Source organism: Bactrocera neohumeralis, chromosome 6, assembly GCF_024586455.1.
Source record: "Bactrocera neohumeralis isolate Rockhampton chromosome 6, APGP_CSIRO_Bneo_wtdbg2-racon-allhic-juicebox.fasta_v2, whole genome shotgun sequence".
Taxonomy (NCBI): Eukaryota; Metazoa; Arthropoda; class Insecta; order Diptera; family Tephritidae; genus Bactrocera; species Bactrocera neohumeralis.
Window position 1 is genome coordinate 55,262,473 of NC_065923.1, and position 21,459 is coordinate 55,283,931.

General features: G+C 37.7%; 1 protein-coding gene across 1 annotated transcript in view; it reads right to left on the reverse strand.

The window, feature by feature from the left end:
* Positions 1–21,459, reverse strand: part of LOC126762311 (synaptotagmin-5) — a 163,469-nt gene that overhangs the window by 140,723 nt on the left and 1,287 nt on the right. The gene's annotated exons all lie outside the window — the stretch shown is intronic.

Here is a 21,459-nt window from a genome sequence, read left to right on the forward strand (position 1 = left end):
GGCCATATGGGAACAGCTCATAGTGGATGATTCTCTTCCAATCCCATCCAACACACAGCAAAACCTTCCTGGCCGTCAATCCCGGCTTGGCCACAGTTTGGGACGATGATATTGTCGTATGTGATCCATTTTCGTCGCCAGTCAACATCCGCTTCAAAAATGGGTCGAGTTCGTTCCGTTTCAGCAGCATATCGCAGGCGTTGATTCGGTCCAGAAGGTTTTTTTGCGTCAAATCATGCGGTACCCAAGCATCAAACTTTTTTATGTATCCAGCATTCTGCAGATGGTTTAAAATGGTTTGGTGATTAACTCCCATCTTCTGGGCGATGTCACGAGATGCCACACGCTGGTCTAACTCGATGTTTTCCATGATTTGATCGGTATTCGGCGTCACAGGTCTTCCGCCGGCTGGCTTATCCATGGAGTCCTTTTCACCTGCTCTGAATCGTCGAAACCATTCCTCCGCAGTTCGAAGTGATAGAGTACCATACCCCAAAACACCATTAATCTCTCGAAACGTTTCTCTTTAAAATAGGGCGAATTCCGGCGTTAGTGAACTCTATGTTTACACGTCTATAACTATTGAACGCAATATCCAAACTAATCATGCATAGCGTCGTTTTGTAAGTTATGTCAAGACCTTTTAAAGATGTATAGTATTGCCAGGTACAAGCTCGAAATTCAAAAGACAAAAAGGCGGAAGGGAGTAATTTGACAACCTAATAATTAAGATGGAGTCATGTGTAGAAGTTCACGCAAGTGAGGAAAGTTCTCTGATCGCCATTCACTTGGGAGTGGCCAGAAACGATTCTTTTACACATGGCTCAAGCAGCTCACAACTTCCGGTCTTTGACCAAGTATCCTCTGGGTAGCCTAAGAACATCCGTTCGAAGGCGAGCTAATGTGAGAAGGCGAAACATCCCCTGCTTAGGGTTGTGCGCTGGGTTTGGGACCCGCCACGTAAAAAAACACCCCCAATGAAAAGAAAGCGACAGCCTCGGAAGAGAAACCCCCCTTTTGATGACGACCATGGCAAACGAAATAAGGACTACGAGATAAGGGCATGCACCTGGAATGTCCGGACCCTTAATTGGGAAGGTGCCGCTGCCCAGCTGGTTGATGTCCTCGCGAAAATAAAGGCTGACATCACCGCCGTCCAAGAAATGCGATGGACGGGACAAGGACAGAGAAGAGTAGGTCCTTGTGACTTTTACTACATTGGCCATATAAAGGAGCGCAAGTTTGGTGTTGGATTCATGGTGGGAGAGAGACTCCGTCGCCGAGTACTATCATTCACTCCGGTGAATGAACGTCTAGCCACAATCCGCATCAAAGCGAGATTCTTCAACATATCGCTGATTTGCGCCCACGCCCCGACGGAAGAGAAGGACGATGTGACCAAAGATGCCTTCTATGAGCGCTTGGAGCGCGCTTATGAGAGCTGCCCCCGCCACGATGTCAAAATCGTGCTTGGCGACTTTAACGCCAGGGTGGGCAAAGAAGGTATATTTGGCACTACGGTCGGTAAATTCAGCCTCCACGACGAAACATCCCCAAATGGGTTGAGGCTGATCGACTTCGCCGGGGCCCGAAATATGGTTATCTGTGGTACTAGATTCCAGCACAAGAAGATACATCAAGCTACCTGGCTGTCTCCGGATCGAAAAGCCACCAACCAGATCGATCATGTTGTGATAGACGGAAGACACGTCTCCAGTGTTCTAGACGTGCGTACGCTCCGAGGTCCTAACATCGACTCGGATCACTATCTTGTTGCAGCCAAGATACGCACCCGCCTCTGTGCAGCAAAGAACGCACGTCAACAAACACAAGGAAGGTTCGACGTCGAGAAGCTGCAATCACAACAGACAGCCGAACGATTTTCTACTCGGCTTGCACTCCTGCTCTCTGAGAGCACTCGTCAACAACTCGGTATAAGGGAACTGTGGGACGGCATTTCAAATTCCTTACGTACAGCTGCAACCGAAACCATTGGTTTTCGGAAAGTGCAAAAGAACAGCTGGTACGACGAGGAGTGCCGTGTCGCAGCGGAGAGAAAACAGGCTGCCTACCTCGCAACGTTACGATCGACCACTACACGTGCGGGATGGGATAGATACCGAGAGTTGAAGAGGGAAGCGAGACGCATTTGCAGACAGAAGAAGAAAGAGGCCGAAATGCGTGAGTACGAAGAGCTTGATAAGCTGGCCGACAGGGGTAATGCTCGAAAATTCTACGAAAAAATGCGGCGGCTTACAGAAGGTTTCAAGACCGGAGCATACTCTTGTAGAACCCCCAAAGGTGATCTAGTCACTGATGCCCAGAGCATACTTAAATTATGGAGGGAACACTTCTCCAGCCTGCTGAATGGCAGTGAACGCACAACACCAGGAGAAGAAGAACCCGATTCCCCAATCGATGACGATGGAGCAGACGTTCCATTACCCGACCATGAAGAAGTTCGAATAGCAATTGCCCGCCTCAAAAACAACAAAGCGGCAGGGGCCGACGGACTACCGGCCGAGCTATTCAAACACGGCGGCGAAGAACTAATAGGGTGCATGCATCAGCTTCTTTGTAAAATATGGTCGGACGAAAGCATGCCCAACGATTGGAATTTAAGTGTGCTATGCCCAATCCATAAAAAAGGAGACCCCACAATCTGCGCCAACTACCGTGGGATTAGCCTCCTGAACATCGCATATAAGGTTCTATCGAGCGTATTGTGTGAAAGATTAAAGCCCACCGTCAACAAACTGATTGGACCTTATCAGTGTGGCTTCAGACCTGGAAAATCAACAACCGACCAGATATTCACCATGCGCCAAATCTTGGAAAAGACCCGTGAAAGGAGAATCGACACACACCACCTCTTTGTCGATTTCAAAGCTGCTTTCGACAGCACGAAAAGGAGCTGCCTTTATGCCGCGATGTCTGAATTTGGTATCCCCGCAAAACTAATACGGCTGTGTAAGTTGACGCTGAGCAACACGAAAAGCTCCGTCAGGATCGGGAAGGACCTCTCCGAGCCGTTCGATACCAAACGAGGTTTCAGACAAGGCGACTCCCTATCGTGTGACTTCTTCAACCTGCTTCTGGAGAAAATAGTTCGAGCTGCAGAACTAAACAGAGAAGGTACCATCTTCTATAAGAGTGTACAGCTGCTGGCGTATGCCGACGATATTGATATCATCGGCCTCAACACCCGCGCCGTTAGTTCTGCTTTCTCCAGGCTGGACAAGGAAGCACAGAAAATGGGTCTGGCAGTGAACGAGGGCAAAACGAAATATCTCCTGTCATCAAACAAACAGTCGTCGCACTCGCGACTTGGCTCTCACGTCACTGTTGACAGTCATAACTTTGAAGTTGTAGATAATTTCGTCTACTTAGGAACCAGTATTAACACCACGAACAATGTCAGCCTGGAAATCCAACGCAGGATTGCTCTTGCCAACAGGTGCTACTTCGGACTGAGTAGGCAATTGAAAAGTAAAGTCCTCTCTCGACGAACAAAAACTAAACTCTATAAGTCCCTCATAATTCCCGTCCTGCTATATGGTGCAGAGGCTTGGGCGATGACAGCAACCGATGAGTCGACGTTACGAGTTTTCGAGAGAAAAATTCTGCGAAAGATTTATGGTCCTTTGCGCATAGGCCACGGCGAATATCGCATTCGATGGAACGATGAGCTGTACGAGATATACGACGACATTGACATAGTTCAGCGAATTAAAAGACAGCGGCTACGCTGGCTAGGTCATGTTGTCCGGATGGATGAAAACACTCCAGCTCTGAAAGTATTCGACGCAGTACCCGCCGGGGGAAGCAGAGATATTCACACTCCTAAATTGAAGAGGAAGACCTCCACTCCGTTGGAAGGACCAAGTGGAGAAGGACCTGGCTTCGCTTGGAATATCCAATTGGCGCCACGTAGCGAAAAGAAGAAACGACTGGCGCGCTGTTGTTAACTCGGCTATAATCGCGTAAGCGGTGTCTACGCCAATTAAGAAGAAGAAGAATAATTAAGAAAAAACATTAGTGTCATGAAAAGAGTTACAGTTGCCAAATTATGTCAGTGGTTTGGTCTTCATTACCGATAAACGAAATTAAGGGGGTATTCTAGTCTAGAATTTTGAAAAGATCGATTTTTTTACATATTCTTAAAGACTGGACCTTTAAAAATATATTCCCCAAAGGATTTTTTAAAATTCCTATTATTTACCGACTTATAGCTATTTTATTGACGCAGCGTGCAAACCGGCTCCAGTTAGACTCAAATCTTTAATCGCGTTTTTCTCGAAACTACTATTTTCAACACTTCTGACATGATTTCTCAAGTTCTAATGAACCGATTAACTTGAAATTTGGTGTGGACCTTCTTTATATATTTCTCTATGGTTGGAACTAGGATTATTAAAAAATTTTGATTTTTACTATTTTTAAAAAATTTTGATCTTTGCCAAAAAACGGGCAAAAAATTCAAACAGTCGCCATATACTGAAATTTTTTTTTTATTTATCCTAGTAGGCATTTAGATAGCGGCATTTGTACTGATTAAATTTTTATTTTTTTTTTTTCAGATCACCCAAAGTGTTGGAATCGTGTCAGGAAGGGCGCACCCTTATTTTCAACCCCCGCCACGCCACCACGCCGCAATTAATCAAATTATCACAAAATTTTTTTTTTTTTTTTTTTGTATTCTTAAAATATCAATAAATATCCGATAAAAAATTGGATGATAAAAATTTTCTTAGTTTTTTTTTTTATTGGACTTTAAAAAATGCCGTTAAATAGCATTTCTAGACTAGAATACCCCCTAAATGCATGTTTGGCGCAACTGCGGATGTCAGCCGAATAAAGTATGTGTACGAAAAAAACTGGTCATATAGAAATCCGCACAGCTTAGAAATTTCTAACGGTAAAATCAAAGTTAAAATTTACACTCAAAGTTTACTACATTATCTACATAATTGCATTATATTTTTTACAAAAATATGGTTAGTTCAAAATTTTTCAGCAATGAATATACACGTTCGCGAATCAGTTTTGCACAAAAAGCTGGAAAATCCAGGCATGTCTCACAGCGACATCGCCAAAAAATTAAAAATTGCAAAATGTTCGGTATCTTTCGTAGTTAAGAGATACAGGGACTCCTTATCATTGAATAGAAAGGCCGGTAGTGGTAGAAAACAAGGATTTGAATCTCCATTTATAGCAAAAAAAGTGTTGACTTATTTGAAACGAAATCCAGGACTTTCAGTACGAGATGTCCCCAAAGAAGTGCAAATGTCACCTTCATATGTACAGAAAATACCCAAACGAAATGGATAACGTTCCTTCAAAGTAAATGCAGCACCAAATCGCAATGATAACCAACATGTTTTGGCAAATCGAGGGGCTCGGCAATTATATGAAAAGTTCAAACCTAATTTTAACTGCTTTGTAATGGACGATGAATCCTATTTAAAAGCGGACTTTAAACAAATTCGAGGACGACAATTTTACACAGCAAACAAAAGGGGAAATGTTTCTGATAAATTTAAAAATAAAAAGCTTGGCAAATTCCCAAAAAAATTTCTAGTGTGGAAGGCCATTTGCCAGTGTGGCTTTAAAAGTGAACCTTTTATAGGCTATGGAACAATAAATCAAGAAATATATGTTAATGAGTGTTTACAGAAACGTCTTTTGCCTTTACTTAAGCTTCATAAGGATCCAGTACTCTTTTGGCCTGATCTTGCGACATGTCATTACGGAAAAACCGCTTTGAAGTGTTACCAAGACAACATAGTGGTTGTTGTTCCCAAAGAGGTGAACCCACTGCATTGCCCAGAGCTCAGGCCGATTGAGACGTATTGGGCCATTATTAAAGCGAAACTGTTAAAGACGCAACATACAATGAAAAATGAGAGGCAATTTAGGAATAAGTGGCCAAACGTCACTAAAGACTTCAATAAGGATTCTGTGCAAGTGCTTATGAAGAATGATTCACTTACAAAATACCCTGAATATTATATCTTGAATTCGTAGAAATCAATATATAAACTATAACTTGTATAAATATTTATGAAATTGAATAATAAACATAAGTTTTATAACGTTATACGTTCGACCAATTTTTTCGTGCACATACTTTATTTCCGGGTTTTTAGATATAATATTATATGTACATTAGGGTGTTTTTTTATTAACTATTAATTTTTTTCAGTCCCGTCACGAACTTTCCTTGGAAATACCCTAAAAAAATTACCTAAAAAATTTTCCATAGAAAATACACTACAATCGTGACTTTTTAACTTTAAATTCCTATAGATCAGAGGTATTTTATGCCATCGCTTTGACTTTAGACGCTTACTTCTCAGAATTATTCACTCTACAAAAGTGCCCAGTGCAACAAAGTCGTAACTCACACCGGCGAGGTAGTACGGGGCTCTAAACCTGATTTTTCCATGAAATTCGCATTTTTTTGTATTTATCTCGTAAATGACAAGAGCTATGAAAAAATTTAAATGACAAATTTGTAGGAAATTTTATTTGCTATAATAAAGGTTCAAGGTCAATTTCGCTATCATTAATACTTCTCGAGATATTCAGCTTTTTAAGTAAGTGTCAAGAATAGAATAAAATACACAAAAGAGGAGCAAACAATCAGCAATTCATCGCAGGTAACCTTTGGATCTCTGGTAAAGCAATTATATTTAACTTACGTACATATATTACACGAAGTATGGAAATTTGGCAGCTTTTAAATATTTCAAAGCACGACCAATCCAACCAACAAATAACGCGAACGTAAGCCTAGTTTGCCTTTCAAAAAACGGAAGTAAGAACTCTCTTAACATGCTGCTGTATTCTGCATGTTCTTATTTTATTTTTTATGGCATTTTTCGCCTCTACAAACCTGAGCTAACTCTAATCTGCTTCATTTACATGCTAATGGCTTTTCGCTTTCCGCGTTAAATTTTATTGCTATTAAATTTGGTAATATTTAAAACAACGCTGCGAGTGAGTCAAGAGCCTGGAACATTTAAAATATCAAATAAAAGAGAGAATATTTTTTTTATGGGCAAATTCTGTACTAGATGTCCGAATTTCAAACGTATTTTGAACACTGACGAATTCTTAATTATTACAATTGTCATTATCTTATAAACATAGAACAAACTTATATGTAAATGGCGGCTACTCAGAAGGTTAGTAGGTTTTTGCACAAATTTTTTAACTTTCACGAATTTTTTAGAAATATTATATATTATAATTATTGTTGTCTTATTTACTTTATACTCTAGGGATATATTTAAAGATTATTCCTCATAAGTTTCAAGAACTTCGATTGATCATCTCAAGATCGTGGCGACAGCATCGCAAAAAGTTGTAGATTGAAACTAAATATGTTGATGAGACACCAAAGCATCGACTTAACAGTTAGATATAAGGCACCTAATTATTCTTATAATAATCGATGAGTAGAGAGGTCTTCCTCTTCCTCTGCTTTCACCGGCGAGTACTGAATCGAAAACCTTCAAAACTGAAGTGTTATCTTCTATCCGGACAACACGTCGCTTGTTTGGTTGAACTATATTTTTCAAGGTTTGGCGTATGGTGAAAATCTGGTCGATAGTAGTCACACTGATACGATTGAATCAGTTCGTTGATGGTCTGCTTCAGTCTTTCACACACTGCGGTCAATGAAATCTTATAATTACCACGTCTTACTGTGTGCATTTTATATTATTACTAGGGGATCCGGCCACGCGTTGCTGTGGTATACATTTTATACTATTATTCATATAATAAACTATTCAATACAGTGAAAATTTTATTTACGAATAAAGGCGAAAACGTTTTTATCGGTATAAGAATCCAAGGGATTGTACTTGAGATTTAATTTTGAATATGTTCATACAAATAAATTTCGTTGGAAAAAATAACGGATTTAAGGCTGCTTTCTCAATGTCTGGTTACCAGTCTTTCTGTGCAGTTAATAGAGTCGTCCGCTTAATAGATTGTACTTAATAAACATCAACAATGTGCATGTGTTAATAGAGATGTCCGCTTAATAGAGCGTTCATTTAATAGAGCTTTCCTTGTATTTTTTATTTGTGAACTGTTTTTATTATCCTATCTTCTAAGTTGGTTCGAACTGGACACAGTGTTCAAAATTTTGTTAAAATCGATTCAGTAGTTTCGGAGTCCATCGCGGGCAAACAACGCGACACGTAATTTTTATATATATAGAGATTATACCACGGTAATTGGCATATATTGTGGAAGCCCTCTTTTTGGATTGGGCAGAGCACACTTGGATTCCAATCGTCGGGCATGCTTTCATCCGACCATATCTTGCAAAGAAGCCGATGCACGCACATTGACATATTTGAATTGCCGTGGAGAAGTGTTCCCTCCATAACTTCAGTATGCTCTGAACATCAGCCACTAGATCACCACTTTAGGTCCTTCAAGAGTACGCTCCGGTCTTGAAACCTTGAACGGTTAGCCACCGTGTCTTTTCGTAGAATTTTCGAGCATTACCCCTGTCGGCCAGTTTCTCAAGCTCAAGCTCTGTATATGCGCCTCGCTTCCCTCTTCACCTCTGGAAACCAATCCCACCCGCTCGTGTTCTCTTATGTAAATCAGTCCACAAAGAAATATACTTGTGTTTATGTCGCAGTAAATTTAAGTCTGAGTGAAAAGATGAGTTCATGAATAATCCTGTTAAAATATTTTAAAATATTGATGTATGCCATATAAATGCCATATTTATTTGTTTTTTGAGAGTGAAACCGTAATGCAATAAAAAGCTGGAAAATAAGAGAATGAAACGCAGTCTAGCAGAATTACAGCCTGGCGCAATGCACCGAGCGAAGAATGAAAAAGGCAAAGAATAAAATTGAAATCACTGCGATGAAATCTGAATTGGAGATACCATAAAAATGTAAAAATTTATGAAAGGTTAAAAAGGCTTAACGAATCAGAAATCAGATATGAATGACTAAGCTTAAAGCATGAATATCTGTGAATGTAGAAAAGGAATACATGTTGAAAAAGTTTGGTTTCCTTTTTAAATTTTTCAATTTTAGTTATTATTTATTTAACCAAACCCCTACTTGAAGATGAACATTAAGAACCCTTATTTATTTATACACTGCATAAAAGCTGCATTAAAAGGGCTTCATATTGTTTATATTGTTTTGTTCACTGCAGTTTTTGCTGAGAAATGCAGACGTGTTTTTGGTAAAGCACGCTAATAACTTTCCAGAGCAGTATTATTCTCCGAAGGAAAAGTGTTTACCAACCGGAATAATACAAGTATTATCTCACCAATAACAGGATAATTTAGTGCATCGGTGAGTCAACTCCCAGCAACAGTTATAAATGGTGGCGTGCTTCTTAAGGTGGGTAACATATCAGTAACGGTCTGTTGAGCCTAGAAATCCAACGCAGGATAACTCTTGCCAACAGGTGCTACTTCGGACTGAGTAGGCAAATGAGAAGCAAAGTCCTCTCTCGACGAACAAAAACCAAACTCTATAAGTCACTCATAATTGCCGTCCTGCTGTATGGTGCAGAGTCTTGGACGATGTCAACAACGGATGAGTCGACGTTGCGAGTTTTCGAGAGAAAAGTTCTGCGAAAGATTTATGGTCCTTTGCGCGTTAGCCACGGCGAATACCGCATTCGATGAAACGATGAGCTGTACGAGATATACGACGACATCGACATAGTTCAGCGAATTAAAAGACAGCGGCTACGTTGGCTAGGTCATGTTGTCCGGATGGACGAAAACACTCCAGCTCTGAAAGTATTCGACGCAGTACCCGCCGGGGGAAGCAGAGGAAGAGGAAGACCTCCACTCCGTTGGAAGGACCAAGTGGAGAAGGACCTGGCTTCGCTTGGAATATCCAATTGGCGCGACGTAGCGAAAAGAAGAAACGACTGGCGCGCTGTTGTTAACTCGGCTATAATCGCTTAAGCGGTGTCTACGCCAATTAAGAAGAAGAAGAACGGTCTGTTGAGAAAGTTGCAACAGGGTTTGTAAAATTCACTAACAAGTCTTAGTTATAAAATTATAAGAGGACTTTTCAACAAGAATTCAGACTTTTCTGGCGAAACATAAAGCTAATGCTTTTCAAATCAGGAAGAGTCCCTCTGAAGACTGATTTCAGCTTACTGAAGTACAAATTATGGATAGTGTAGAAATCAGAGATATGGAAAGATCTTCTAAAACGGTGTTTTTACTAAAGTCTACTATTTAAATATTGTATCAAGAAGAGAAACAAAAGTGTGGTTAGTAGCTAGAATGAGATTAAATATAGTGACTTTGGGGACTCGCTTTTGGAGCAAACTTCGAAGCTGTCGACTATTTAATTTCCTGGGAACTCAACAACAAAATTGATAATAATAACCTACAGTTATTTTGTGTATAGTATAATTTTTGTCTAAAGTCATAGTCTGAGTCAGTCAAAAGTATGACTTCGAGTTGTCGAATTTACATTATTACTTATGGAATTTCCTTTATTTAATCGTATATCGGTAGTTTATCGTTTACTTAGAAGGTAGAATCGTACTAACATGGACCATCAACTTGACAACCTGTTAGAATCACCTTGTTTTTTTTTTAACTTCACCTATTATTAAATATTACACGTGTTTATAAATACTTCATTTGGTATTTATATTCCTTACAACAACCTTGCCCAAGTAAATAAATAGTTTGATGGCAAAAGAAAAATGTTCACAACAAATACATATATTATATACTATTTCCAACGTCATCATCTTTAATCGTTGCTCAAACTGTTATGGATTCTCACGTAATTGAATTCTTATTTGCATTTATGACAATAGCTCGAATACAAATAGCAGATAGGACTTAAATAGAATAACTTAGAAGTCAAATATATATGTATGTATATATTCATTCGTAATTACAAAATATGAATAGCAGGAAACCTTAAATTTAGATAATTGTAATAACACAAAAAGTTAACCAACATTGAGTAAACAAAATTAATATACGAAGCAAATAGTATAAATTATATAAATCAAGATAATCAACTTTTATCAAACTAAACAAGAAATCATAAAGGACTATAGGGAGGCACATAATATATAGGTATTTGTAGGCGTCTAAGTATTATATCTTGAAAGTTACATCTGAAGGACAAATGAGTCACTCAACTAGTAAAAGATTGGATATGGCTCTTTTGGTAAATTAAATCTCGTGGTGGCACCTTTCTCAGTCAAGCTAGATATGAACATAATGTTCCACATTCGTTTAAAAGACTATATTTAATACATGGAAACTCTTTTATCCAGGCAATTTGAATTTTGTGTTTGGTGTTGAAACTTTGGTGGAAGTAAACATCAGTGAATGAATTCTTTAATTAACTGTGCATATGGTAGACTAGTGCAAAAGCCTTTATCAAAAAAGAAAGAAAAGGAAACGAAAGATGAAATCACAAACATTTAGGGAAAAATAATTTCCTTTCCCGTTTTGAGTAACTGAAATGAGGTATTCCGGGATTTTCAGAGAAGTCTTGATTTTGCTTAATTTTTTTAAATGAATATACATTAAGCGAAGAAAAACGATGTCTTGGGGTCTTTTGAGAAATATTCTACGACACGCAATGTTGTTTGTTTTCTTTATGTTCTATAAAGGACTCTCTGACTTAAAAACTTTCTTACTATTATAGTTTAGTAAAAAAATAGGGGGCTCTATGGGCAGATTAAATATTGATTTGCCGTTTAAGTAATAAAAGCTGTTAATATAATTTCCACTGAACTAATTCTGAATCTTATTTAGGTTCCTTAATTTTTAAATTAAGTGTTGTCTACCATCCCGAAATAATTTGGACCAAATTTATTTGTAAGTGTTAATTATAAGCACTTTTCTCACTCATTAAGATTAAGCTTAGTAGTTATTTTAAAGAGCTCTTGAAGCCTTACATTTTTTCATACATTGTTACAAAGTTCCAAAGTAAATAACTTTTTTATATATTCTTTTCTATCAATTCATAAATTAATCTACATATATGCGACGGATTTTTAATGCTTCACTCCAAATTTTCCATGCTAGTTTCGGATTACTAAATACTACTTTTATTTCACCATTATGTTAACGAATTCTCTTTCTACTTCCCCTTTATACGGAAAAAATGTTATAAACTCTCGTCGTCTCTCTTCATTTTACCATATATGAAACATTCTCAGCCGAACTCAGAGATTTCAGGGATAAGAAAAGTATTGCTTTAAATTGAAATAGTTGAAAAGGCAATTATAATATTATATAACAAGTAAGGAAGGCCTAAGTTCGGGTATAACCCTTAACTAAGATATCTTCTTATTTAGCATATAAAATGAAACCCTATTCCTTTATGTGCCGGCACAACGTTCGAACCACAACGCAGAAAGACGTGAAAATTTCTACTGGAATTCCTTTAGTCACGCAGAAGATCCTAACGGAGGCTTTTTTCGCATGATCACCCTCGATTTTGTAATACATGTCTATATTTATAAGACATATGTATAAGAACGGCTGATCGGATTTGGCTGAAACTTGTCGTTTGGAACCTCGAGATGCGCACAGGCTAGTTTTTAACGTTTTATGTTAAATATCAAAACAATTTATATGTAAAAAACTATATATCAAATCATATGCAGTGTTCAAGATTGTGACATCTATAGTATGTAGTATAGGACGTTCGTAACTCGTCGACTATTCAATTAACCGCTCACTTTCGACTATCCGGTTAACCGTCCCCCTGCGAGTAGGGGGACCCCCTTTTGGGTTCGGGGGGGAAAGTCTAAAGTCAGAAAAGTGATATAATATTCAACTTGAAGTCACATTCTAAGCTTCATATTATTTCACAATATAATATAAAGCATTTGCGACAGCGACAAATGCAGCCAGTCATTGAATCTTTGGGGACTCAGCTGGCAGTAGCGAAAGCTACAAAGTAAAGTCACACCAAAGACTTAAACCTGGTACCACGGGGAGCAGTTAGCCCTTGGAGGTGACTCCAATCTGCTCATTGGGTTTGGCCCTTTGTGGAGATTCGTGGTGGCTGTGGTTTAAACCTAAATGCAGGAAGGGCATTTAGTCCGGTGTGGAGTCGCATTGCGCCGGGTGCCGGACCCAGAGTACGGCAGAGGTTTTAGGTCGGCCTCGAACCCGACCAAGGCGGCTAGGGAGTCCCACCCGAACCAATTGGAACCAAGGTGTAAGTGCAGGTGCATGCACTCATGCTTTGGTTCTCCAGAGTATGGTGCAGGTGCAGGCACTTATGCTTTGGGGCGCTGATCAACGCATTGTATTGATCTATGTGCTTCTAGCAATAGAAAGCACTGTGGAGTTAGGCTGTCGACAGCAGGATCCCACGTAAAACCACAACGGACTCTATCCGGTTAACCGTTCGTTGACGATTATTCGAATAGTAATAAGTAAGTATTTCCTACCTATATAAGTTTATAGAAACTTTCCAATTTAAAACAACAAAAATCAGAGCCTGCTCGGACTTCACAAAATTTTAATTTATTCAGATAGTAGCAGTAGAACCACTATTCGAATAGTTGCAATGTTACTATATGAAGCTTGGATAAAGGTCTATTCCGACTCCTTACGTGTTCACTAATTTCATTATATAACGCTTAGTTTAACCAACCTTTAGAATTAATTTATAAATAATTAACTCACTCACAGATGGCATATCCGGCATAAAGTTTCCTACAATTATCTAAACAAATTATGTGTAGTATATGAGAATTGGATTAATTCAAAGACTAATTTCACATACATACTTTCGGCATTAAACTTAGCATAAACAATATTTCAGTTAATTTTGTAAAGTAATCTTTCTTATTGGCCAATATATGCGGTATATGATAGATAGAGGTTGTAGTGAGCCGACTCTATCTGTTTTTGGCATTACTATATATTATTAACAAAAAAATATGCTCTCTGAATTTCTTAAGGTACCTCATATACCATCCCCAACATATGTGAAGTAAAGTCAATCGGATGTTCAAAAATCTTGATATTAGTTATATGGGCAAGGATAAAATTTCACCCGATATTATCCATTTTAGACTAGTGCACTTAAATGGCAGTATTCGTGCAAAAGGGACGATTATAATCCGAAGGGTTGAAAAGATTTGTCCTGTGCAAATTTGGTATATGACCCAAATCGAATTGCTTTGGGATAGATATACAAGTACATTGAACTTATTAGGAGTGGCTTGACCCCTACTTTTTAAAAATGTTCAAACCACAAGTGCACCTTTTTAATTATTAATTGCATTTTGTAGGCGGGATTAAGCCTATCTTCAATACCAAACGCCTATCTTATGGTACCAAGGAACGCATGCACCAAGTTTCATCAAGATATCTTAATTTTTATTCAAGTTACGACTTGCACGGACGGACAAACGAATACACAGACAATCACCAGAATTCCAATTCGTTTTGTTATCCTGATCATTTATTTATATAACCCAATACCTATCTCGGTTTGTTTTAGGAGATACTTACATTATACTCTGTAACAACATGTTTCGATAGTATAAAAACGCTATCAAATAGTTACGTATGAATATTTAACTATATACATACATATATAACAGGTGGCGCAAAAATTACCTTCCGATGTTTTTCGGAAAATGAAAAACTTTTTTAAAAAATTAAAAACTTTGATTCTGCTTGTGGATTATTTTTATTTGGTCTTTCAATTTTTTTTACATCAAGTCGAGAATATGATATCATGTAAATGGCCGCCGCCACAGTTGATTGTCATTTGAGCCCTTTTCATGGCATTTTCCATCACCTTGGCCAGAACTTCCGGCGATAGGTCCTCACATTCTTGACGGATATTGTCTTTAAGAGCTGTAAGAGTCTGAGGCTTGTTGACATAAACCCGCGACTTCAAAAAGCCCCACAAAAAGAAGTCTGGAGCGGTCAAATCAGGCGATCTTGCTGGGCAGTGCAAATCGCCAAAACGGGAGATTAGGCGCCCGGGCGGCAGTGTAGACTCGATGCCATTGTTTATTTACGTGTATTTCCCATGTGTTTACTACACAAATGTCAAAACAGAACTGACATTAGAGGTCAATCGCAAAATGTATAGCATCTTCTGATCATCTTCTGACTTTTGCGCCACCCTGTATATGACCTGGTCTACGAAAAGGAAGCTAACGTGCGAAAACTAGTTTTCTGGGAAACAGCTGTTAAAAATAAACAACTCGTTTCGTCAGTTTCTCGTTATCTCATTAATTGTTCTCCTTTCCAGAGGCTTCAAGGACGTCCAGTAAGTGTTGTTTTTGGTCGGAATATTATTATAGTTCATCGTGTAAGTTGCTAGTGTGGAACATTTAAAAAAGTAAAACTGAAGAAGTGACGTTTACTCTAATACCGCGCAGCTGCTGTTGTCTTGTTTTCATTCGTCTCTCTTTCCGGATGTTCTGTTATCACATTTGTGTAAGTGTTTCTGTTGATTATCGTCTTCGCATTTCGCATGAAATGAAACACGAGTGTTGATGAGGAGTTCAGTTCCGTATACGGACAATATTTCCATGAAAAGGATGAGGAAAACAATGAAGAGAGCGATTATGAGAATATGATACCGAACAAACTTTTGTTAAGATTGACCTGTCTGTTGTTGAAGTAAAGGAAGAGGAGCTGGTAACAAAATTTCTGTCAAAAGATTGTTGTAATAATAAATGTCATACACTGATACCACGGGAAATGATCGAGAGTACGCGGAACAATTGTTTAGAGATGTCGAAAAATGAACTTGATTTAGTGATACTAAGTCACATCGAAGCTGGAATTATGAGTAACGAAAAGCTGGAAAGTGTGTACGCAAAGCTTGCTGGGCGGAAGAAATATGGACAGAGTCAGGATACAGAAGTTATGAGGCATAAAATTACATTTACCTTCTATGTACAGAGTACCTGTTTGTCGTTCATGTTTCCTTTTTGTACATGCGTGTGGGAAGAAGCGTTACGAACATTTAGTACGTCGTTTTGCCGCACAGGGTGTAACAGTGCGCTAACACGGACTGGCAAATAAACCGAGTACACATCCAAAGTCATTTAAACCGGCTGACATCGGAAAAACTGTTAAATTCATCGAGTCTATAGCCGATTTAATGGCTCTTCCCCTGCCCGGACGACTCCCAAAATTTAAGGATTTTCGGATAATGAAACTGCCATCCAGCGAGACGAAGTCCTCAATTTATCGAAAATACATTTCTTCACTCAGTGATGACGAATTGAAGCTGAGCAATCGCAGTTTCAACGGATATGGTCCAAATACATACCCTACGTTGCAGTTATGAAACCAGCGGATGATCTCTGCGATGTCTGCCGTGGTAAGTAGCTTATTATTTGCTCATTTTATAGTTGTATCAAACGTTGAGATTAAATTCAGTATTTTTTCTTTTAAAGGAAACGCAATATCGATTGCTCAAGCCAAAGGTGTGACTGACATTGAACGCGAACAGAAGCTTAATCAATTTCTTGATCACCTCCGCCGAGCCCGAAATCAACGAGAATATTATCAAAGTTGGTGTAGAAATACTGACCCTAGAGCAGTCGCTCTGTCATTTGATTTTGCCCAAACCGTTCACTACCCTGTCAGTCCACAACAACCTGGTACAGCATACTTCAAAGCAACCAAGAGGTGCGGAGTCTACGGAATTACAGACGAAAAACAAAAAGTTCAGGTTAGAATTTCAAACTGAATCATAGGAACTCAAATTGCTCGCCTTTACAAGATCTTACTTATATTTTTTTTTACAGTACAATTACATGCTAAACGAAAAAGATGACGTTGGTAAAGGACCGAACTGTGTTGTGAGCATCCTGCATTATCACCTGGAAACCTACTATTGAAACAAAGTGTTGTGCAGAATAAGAATAACACTGTGCTATCATATCTGCAATGGCGTTTGGCTCGGGGTCTTAACAAAACTATTTTATTCAATTTTCTACTTACAGGGCACACTAATAGCATTGACAGACGGCAGCGTTAAACCAGTTCTTTTCGGGATTAATTCAGTGACAATTAACTCCCAAAATTTTAGTTTTGAGATTTTCGTTGGCAACATTGTTAAAAATAGCCAATTTTCATCTATTGTGAACGAAATACAAGCAACCCTGACAATCAAATTCTATAAAATATCAATAAAACAATGATGCAGTTTTAAAAATAATGTGTTGATATGCTTTTGTAATAAAAAATGGTTTGGTAAAAATTGGTCGGCTAACAACCGTAATGTTTATCTTCTATCAATTTTCAACAATGATGTTTATGAGAGTTTCAAGCTCGCATTTTCTGTCACCTACAAATTTGGATCTGATTAAGTGCGCAGTTAATCCGGATTAACGCTGCCGTCTGTCAAGGCTATAAGTTCGCGCCTGATCGTTACTTCGGTATTTTCAAAAGTAAGTATGCTGTCAGTAACATCGACACGTATGCAGATTTACTGCAGTGTGTCGAGGCATCATCACCTGGGGTTATTATAAAGCTGTATCGCCTGAAAAAGTCGTCTGGTATGAATGGGACAGCTATTTTAAACCACTGTACAAGTCACTTGTTGGAATAACGCAATTCCATAATTTCATAATCTCTACAGATTGTGTAAAAACAAAGAAATTCGCAGACAGTGAAGAAGTGCAGTCCTTTAAGCTTCTGTTAAAACCTATCGATCCTGAAATGCCGAAAGTTATACAACCAGCCGGTTTATCTTTGGAACGTCAGTGGTACATCTATCACAATCTTCGCAGCTTAGTTTCGGATATATCTAAAGTAGATATTGTGGCTCCATTGCCGAAAGATTTGCCATCGAAGAAACGGAAGGCAAAAACTAAAAAAGATGTTCTCAAACCAGACGAGGAACCAGGTCCATCTTCCTCAGGATCAACACGTAAAAAGATCTCAAGGAAAACGACAACAAAGAAAAATACATAAACTACTCAGCATTATTATTTTTGGCCCATAATACGTTTTTCTAGTGTATAATCATGTCTTTATAGCTTATAATTCAGTGTATTTTGTTCATTACAAAAAAATTATATTTTTTCGTATTTTTACTCTACTTTCTCTACATTTTTAGGGAACTTTCAAACAAGTTATGACTTTTTGGATTCTATCACGTGAAAAAGCATCTCATCTTCCATCCGAATCAACTAAAAAGTGAAAATTGATTTTTTCAAGTCTAAAGACACCTATTCCAGCAACATTTCCGAAGAAATTCGGGCTATTCCGGCCGAAATGCTCGAAAAAGTTGCCCAAAATTGGACTTTCCATTTAAATGAAATTATCTTCAAAAAGACCAGGTCAAATAAAGAACCGATATATTAATATGTATGTAAAAAATGATATATATATTATCTCAAATTTATGTTATAAACTTCATATGTAGTATACCTATTCACACGCATCACAGACAACTCATTTGAGAGCGATAAAAAGCAAAAGGAAAATAAGACTCATGTAATGTGTACATATGGGCTCCGCTCTCTAGCCCACTGTGCTGTCACCCGAAAATAAACAACGTTCAACGTGACTGACAAGCGAGCAATTTTAAACCCCGTTGAGCACGTCAACAACTTCATCAGCCATCAGCAGTGACTACATACTCGTTTTGCATTGGTATTGGAAAATGCGTATGTATTGTGTGTGTTCGTATAACTAGTGTAAATGCATAAAAATGTGTTAATCTCCGTGTGTTTCCAAAGTCCTTATTGCCAAGAAGTGTAATGCCCAACTAGATAGCCCCATAAGCAAATACGCGTTGAACACGTGTGTGTACATTTGTAGTTAAGTACATATACATATGTTAGTATATTATTTTTACGTCCATACATATGTATGTATGTGCGAAAATAGCAGAGTAAATGCCCAGCAATGAAAACATACAATATTAATTGGTTGTCCATATGTATTACCCTTTGATCGATATCATAGACCAACTGATAGTTGAATATGTATTTTGCTTGAAAACAAAAAAAAAAAACATGTGTAATATAGGTGAACGTATTTTCTTATACTTTTTTATTACTTTTGGATTATGACTTCAATATTGAACTCTGCTGCAGACGTATGACGCATAAACTTCTCGAACATTAGTCCTGGTATAGGGATGTATTTTTAAACATATTTTTCGGTAATGAGTTCAAGGCTAGTATCGCCGCTCTGTTATCTGAGTGAATGGTCACTTCTCTGAAGGAAGCTGCACTCCGGAGCAGTAGATCTGTTGCTACCTTAATGGCTGCCACCTCGGCTTGGAAAGTACTGCAATAGCAGAAAGTCTGAAGCTGGACTTGATAGAGAGCTCCTGACAGTAAACCCCTCCACCAACCTTCCCCCCAAGCTTTGACCCGTCCGTAAAGAATCTGACTGCTTCACAAAAGTAGGTAAGTTAGTCCTTGGCATTATTCTCACATTCCTTTGCCACAGTCCGAAACTGGGCGAAATCGACTAAAAACTTCCCATATAAGTTACAGTTTTAAATTCCATTTGATTCTTTCACTTTGCAGTGCACAAATCAAGAAGTAATTAATATATTATAACGGGATAAAACTTGGCACAAATAATATCATTAGAGTATGTCACTTGTCACAACCAAAACCGAGCCATTTTACCAAGAATATTGGTCAATGTGTGAGATATATAATTGAAATTTGGAGAGAGTCCTTTCCAGATATTAGTATGGCTGTGTGTTACAAATGGGTTAAATCGATCCGATACTTCCTTTAGCCCCTATATACCTAATATAAAGGTTTTCAAACTTCCGGATGACTTTTTACCGCATACATCAGTCAATATACTGAAAATGGTGTATCTTTGTTCCTAAAATGGATAAAATTATATATTATATTATATAATGTAAACATATCACATACGGGTGACTTTGTGTCGAGTATGTCGGTCAGTGTATGAGTTATACATAAATGGTTGTATATCATACAGTATACTAGCTTGGATGCCGGTGCTCTGGTTGACGTTTTGCACCTTAAGGTATTTCCCTGGCTTTGATTCCTGCAAGTTGCAAGAGTATAAAATGTTCGGTTTCACCCGAATTTTGCCCTTCCTTACTTGTTCTCTTAATGTTTGTTATTGTATCTTTCATTTCCGATGGGATTCAACCAAGTATGTATTTCTTTCTTTTTTTATCATTTTTGAAGGCTTTTGCACCAGTCTATAAGGTTAATAAAAAGAAGGTCGGAGAAATCTGTGAATATCATCAAAGTCTCCTTCAAAGATAAACATAACAACAACAAATATGGTATATAGAACATTTTTTTTGAATCCGTGTACAAAATGTTTCTCAAACTTTCCATCTCTAAAATTAACTAAACATTTCTGATTTGATTGTTTTGTTTTTTTAAGTTTAACGTCAAATTAGGAGGAATTCAATTAAACAAGTAAAGAAGACTGAGTTCGGGTGTAACCGAACATTTCATACTGTTGCAACTTGCCAGCATCAAAGCTGAGAAAATAACTTCAGGTGTTGGCAAAACTTTGCTTTAAAAATTCAACATTCATCTTTCGAAGAAATCGTGAATGGATAAAAATAAGTAAAATCCTGATATTAGTTACATATATGGCAAGTTTTCACTTGATTTCGCGTATTTTAGGCACAAAGATTCACCGTTATAAGAAAAGTATGTACGTTCTCTCAATTTTATTAAGATAACTCAAGAATTTGGCGGCATACATACTATGTGCTATAAAGTCAGTCGGATGTTTGAAAATCTTTCTATTCGGTATAAAGGGCCAAAGGAAATTATTTATCCATTTTTGACATGCAGGCATACTATTATTATAAAAGGTTATAGGTTTATACATTCCTTTTTCGAATAGTGGTATTTTGTGGGCGTGGCGGTGAACCGTCCTTTTACACTCATGGCCACGCAAACCTTACCACTTTACTTTCTTAAATTTTTTTCTTTGGGGATATTCTTCAACTTTGTTTTATGTTTTTAGGAAGCAGAAGTAAACTAAATTATACAAGTATTATCTAATTATAACTATAGTTTTTAATTTATTACGTTTAATGAGTAAAACACAAATACGCTTTTCAGTGCTTATACAAAGTGGCCGATTTTGTGGTTTTTAAAGTGATACACCTACTAAACTTCGTGTTTCCTTAAAAAAAAAATAAAATAAAATATTAATTTCAAATATAGTGTACATTAAATTAAATTAATAAATAAAAAATATCATTTTTTCATCGCATGTCAGTCTCTTACATTTCGAGCTCATTTTGTAAAGCTCAGTATCTTTCAATTGATTTATCTATAGCTGAATGTGTTTTGTTTTTTATTTTAATATTTTAAATATTTTAAATTAATAGCATTCCATTAACTTCTTTCTAAATAAAAAATTTCTTTACCGCAAAAAGTACCGCTATAAAATGTAATCAAATATGCACAGTGCTTGCAAATTTTGAGTGGTAA